General features: G+C 63.7%; 1 long non-coding RNA gene across 1 annotated transcript; it reads right to left on the bottom strand.

Moving 5' to 3' along the window:
* Positions 1–3,337: 3,337 nt before the first annotated feature.
* LOC135575677 (uncharacterized) lies at positions 3,338–3,959 on the bottom strand. Its single transcript, XR_010466906.1, has 2 exons — positions 3,825–3,959; positions 3,338–3,540 (listed from the first exon to the last, which is right to left on the bottom strand). It is a non-coding gene; the product is annotated as an uncharacterized LOC135575677 (long non-coding RNA).
* Between the last annotated feature and the right edge of the window lie 275 nt (positions 3,960–4,234).

The raw sequence follows: 4,234 nt of genomic DNA, 5'->3' as shown, positions 1-4,234 counted from the left end.
GGGGCCATGAGCGCGCAGGGGCTGCGGAACCACGGGAACACCTGCTGCATGACCGTGGTGGTGCAGTGGCTCAGCGGCACCTCCCGCACCCACCGGCTCCTCCCGCACCCACCGGCACCTCCAGCACCCCCCGGCACCTCCCGCACCCACCGGCACCTCCCGCACCCACCGGCATCTCCAGCACCCGCCGGCACCTCCAGCACCCGCCGGCACCTCCCGCACCCGCCGGCACCTCCCGCACCCACCGGCACCTCCCGCACCCCCCGGCACCTCCCGCACCCACCGGCATCTCCAGCACCCGCCGGCACCTCCAGCACCCACCGGCACCTCCAGCACCCGCCGGCACCTCCCGCACCCACCGGCACCTCCCGCACCCACCGCACCCCCTGCCCCACACATCCCAGCTGCACCCCGTGCCCCCCACACTCACTGGGACCCCCTGCTGCTCCCAGCACCCCCAGCTCCCAGCACCCTCTCCTGTGCCACGTCCTCCCCATGGGCCTTGCTCTGCCCTGCCAAATGCCCCCAGCCCCGCTGTCCCTCCAGCCCCACTGCCGTCACCCACCTCCTGCCTTCAGCTGAGCTCTGACCTCCCTTGGGTGGGCGAACTCACTGTCCCGGCCACCCTCACGGAGCCCAAGGGTGAGCGCCGTGCTGGTCTTGGTGGTGCCACCAGGGGATGGTGCCACCAGGGGATGGTGCCACCAGGGGATGGTGCCATGGGAGCCCAACCCAGTGGCCTCAGGCCCTGTGGCTGAGTGCATGTCACATCCCTGCAGGGCACAGGCCAGTGTGCTGCGGACCTGCATCCATTTTAGGGACAAGGACAGGACAGCACTTTGATCCTGGCGTGGCAGCCCCCTATGCTCAGGGACACACGCCTGTGGGGTGACATTTCCCCAGGGACTTGCTGCTGCAATTAAACTGCTGCTGCCATGAAACTTTGCAAAGCGCTCAGAGGAGCTGCTGAGGGGCTGGACCTGCCCTGGTCAGGGTTTCTGGCGCTGCTGGGGGAGCTCATTGCCTTTAATTTCCCTGTAGCAAAGTCACCAGCTCTTGCAGCACTGCGCACAGGATTTCCATGCCCTCTGCTCCCAAACACGCAGGTTCCTTGGGCACAGAGAGACAAACAAACCCGACCAAACAGAAAAAAACACCCCAAACTTGCAGCCTTTGCTTTGAATTTCCTCCCTTCAGGTGGTTTTCTGCATCTGCCATGAACTGCCACCTGATTTTATTTTTATTTAATCTGTCTAAACAAGATGTTAAAAATCAGAAGCGAGTCCGTGGCTCATGTTGTTTGAAGGCCATCGGGGGTGGCCTTGCTCCCTCTGCTGCCAGGAGAGCGGGGCTGGGACAGGCGAGGTGGTGGGACAGGCGAGAGGGGTCTTGGCTCTGGGGGGTCCCGGGGGTGCTGGAGCTCTGAGCCCTGCCCTGACGTGCTGGTTTGTGCTTTCTCTGTTGGCTCTGAGCAGCTGCTGCCAGCCCAGGCTTGGAGACAGGTCCTTGGGGAGCCCAAGCTCTGCCTTTTGGGGAGCTCCATGGGGGAGATAGGGGCAGAATGCTCTGGGGAACCCTGTCAGCAGCTGGGGACGCCCTGAGGGGCTGGGGGGAAGGAGGAGAGGGGACAAGGAGGGGGCAGCCTCGGGGAGGGGGAGCTGGCAGGGCTTTGGGTGGAGGGGCAGAGCTTGGCCGGGCAGGCAGCACCCCAGCACTGTGTGGCAGAATGCAAACCCCCCTCCCTCCTTCAGGATGGCACATCTCCCCCTTTTCTCTGCTACTTGAGGCTAACAGCTTCTTTTGTTTGGCCCGGAGCACCCTGGCTCCTGGGACATTGGGAGAGGGGAGTGCCGAGCCGCTGGGCGCCAGCGGCCAGGGTAAGGCTTCAGGGGCACCCGCAGCCAGTGTGGGGGGTGCAGAGAAGCTTCTAGAGTGCCTACAGTCAGATCTGATCAGATAAAAACGGGACGCTCGTTGAGACCCGGCCCCATTTTGTGTGGGGGTCTCTCGGAGTACGAGCTTAGCCACTGCCGCCAGGAGAGCCCCCTCCCTGGGATGGAGACTCCGCTTGCCTCGCCGCCACGGATGTAAGTAAAACTTCTCGCAAGACTGCGAGTAGTATACTTTCCGTGCACATATGCACGTATAACTTTCCGCACTCCATTTGAGCGCGTATAAATTTACCCTCGCCGAATCACGGGTGTATTTTCCTACCGTGCACATATGCACGAGTAACTTTGCGTGTGCATTTGCACGCGTACTTTATCTCTTTAAAATAATCCCGCACCGTGTTAGGCAAGTGTGTACTTCTCCAGGACTCAGGGCCAGCTCCGGCATTTTTTTGAGTGAAGCCCCATGTATGCACGCTGTGAACCGCCTGATTGGTTGTATCAGTTGCTGCCCCTCAAATAATTTTCCTCAGCTGATATCCAAACCTTTATTTAAGTCACTTTGGAGTGCTAAAACCCTGTTCCTCGCCAGTTTAATGAAAGTTGTTTTGGACTCTGTTGTCCCTTAAATGAACCTGCGAGGACTCTTCGTGACACACCGCCCTTGGGGGGCTGGTGGGAACCCCCTGGCACGTGGCTCCATCGGGGACATGTCTGGTCCACTCCCCGGTCTCAGCTGCTCCGCTTCAGTTGGAGAGTGCAGAGTGCCAGCTCTGCTGGGCTGAGCATCCCCGGTTTTGGGATGCAGGAGGTTTGCTCAGGGGCTTTCCTCCTGCCTGTGCAGGCAGGGCAGGCAGGGCTGGCAGCTCGCCTGCCCACGGGCCACACTTTTGCTTGGCTGTATGAACAGCCCTTGTCTCTTGTCGGGCCTTGGGTGGCTGGGCTGGCACCGCCGGCATCGCCTGGCTGGGGAATCTGAGCGCCCATCAACTCGAGCTGCCCGGTGCTTTCCTGCGACTGCAAAGCGCTGCGACACGGCGGCTGCGGGCACCCCGGGGCGGGGCACGAAGCTGCTGCGTCCCCCCAGTTCTGGATCCCCCGACCCAGAGCAAAGCGCTCCCCTCCTCCGGCTGCCGACAGCCAGCCCGGCTTCTTGCACAGCCCCCTGGCTCCCCCCTCACCCCGTCCCCCCAGTTAGTGCCAGGGGGTGCTTCTGAAGCCCATGGACACCTCAGCCCCAGCCGGGGTGCAGGATGGGCCTCTGCTGGCTCTGCCCTGGTGCCCACTGGTTTGCTCCCCGTGATCCCTCTGGGGACCCTGGATACCACTGGATCCACCTGGGCACCCCCAAAGCGCCTTTTTAGCACTTATTTTTCTCCTGAAAAAGCAAACACAGGGGGCTTTCTGCCATCCTGCCCCAGGGACCCCCACTCAGACCACACCGGCGCTTGGTTGCCCATCGCCATTTATTGCAGCCGCTGCCGGCTCAGCGCCCGGGGCGGTGGGACCGGGGCCGGGACCCCCGTCCTGCCCGGCTGTCAGGGCGCTGATTTAATGCGGTGTGGCAGCAGCTTCGGTGCCTGGGTGAGGCGTCCGGGAGCTGAGGCTGGTTGGCGCTTCAGCACGGCTAACAGCAGCGGGGAGGCGGTGCCTGGGGGCGAGGGGCAGGGTCAGCCACAGACACCCACCAACAGGGTCCTGCCCCCACCCTGAAGCACACAGGCTGTTGTCCCCCACTGCCCAGCACCACCCCACATGTCGCCCCAGCTCCCTCCAGCTCCACCACAGGGACTGGCTGCCCCAGCAGCCAGTGCTGCCCCCACAGCCCAGCCCAGACCCCAGACCCCCGTCCAACCCTGCCCAGCTGTGGGCACAGACCCGTCCCCCCAGACAGCGGGGTGTCCTCTGCCCCCCGGTGCCCTGACAGGGCCATACTTTTCTGGCTCCTCGAGGTCGAGGTCTCTGGGGTGGCCGTTGGTGTTGTGGGCAGCTGAGAGCCCCCCATCATGGAGAGCTGCTCGTCCTGCCGCTTCCCATCAGTGCCATCCTGGCCCGACAGCTGCATCGCGTCCTTCTGGGAAGGCGACAGCGTGTGACCCAAACACGGGGCCCCATTCCACGTCCCCCAGCATCCCTCCCCCAGCCAGCTCTCCCCGGGGAAACTGAGGCACAGATCCCCCCGCAGGCTCAGCATCCCCCTCCCCACCTCTGTCATCCCTACCTTGTTGGGGCGGCGGGCACTGGGTTGGGACGGCCGTGGGGTGCTGGGCGGTTGGGGCTGGAAGCGCGGGGGCGTGACGGTGTGTGGGCCCCCACAGCTCCGCGGAACAGTGGGGTATCTGCAC

The sequence above is a fragment of the Columba livia genome, chromosome 18 (assembly GCF_036013475.1).
Source record: "Columba livia isolate bColLiv1 breed racing homer chromosome 18, bColLiv1.pat.W.v2, whole genome shotgun sequence".
Taxonomy (NCBI): Eukaryota; Metazoa; Chordata; class Aves; order Columbiformes; family Columbidae; genus Columba; species Columba livia.
Note: the sequence above shows the minus strand (reverse complement) of the source record. Positions and strands in the feature narration are given on the sequence as shown.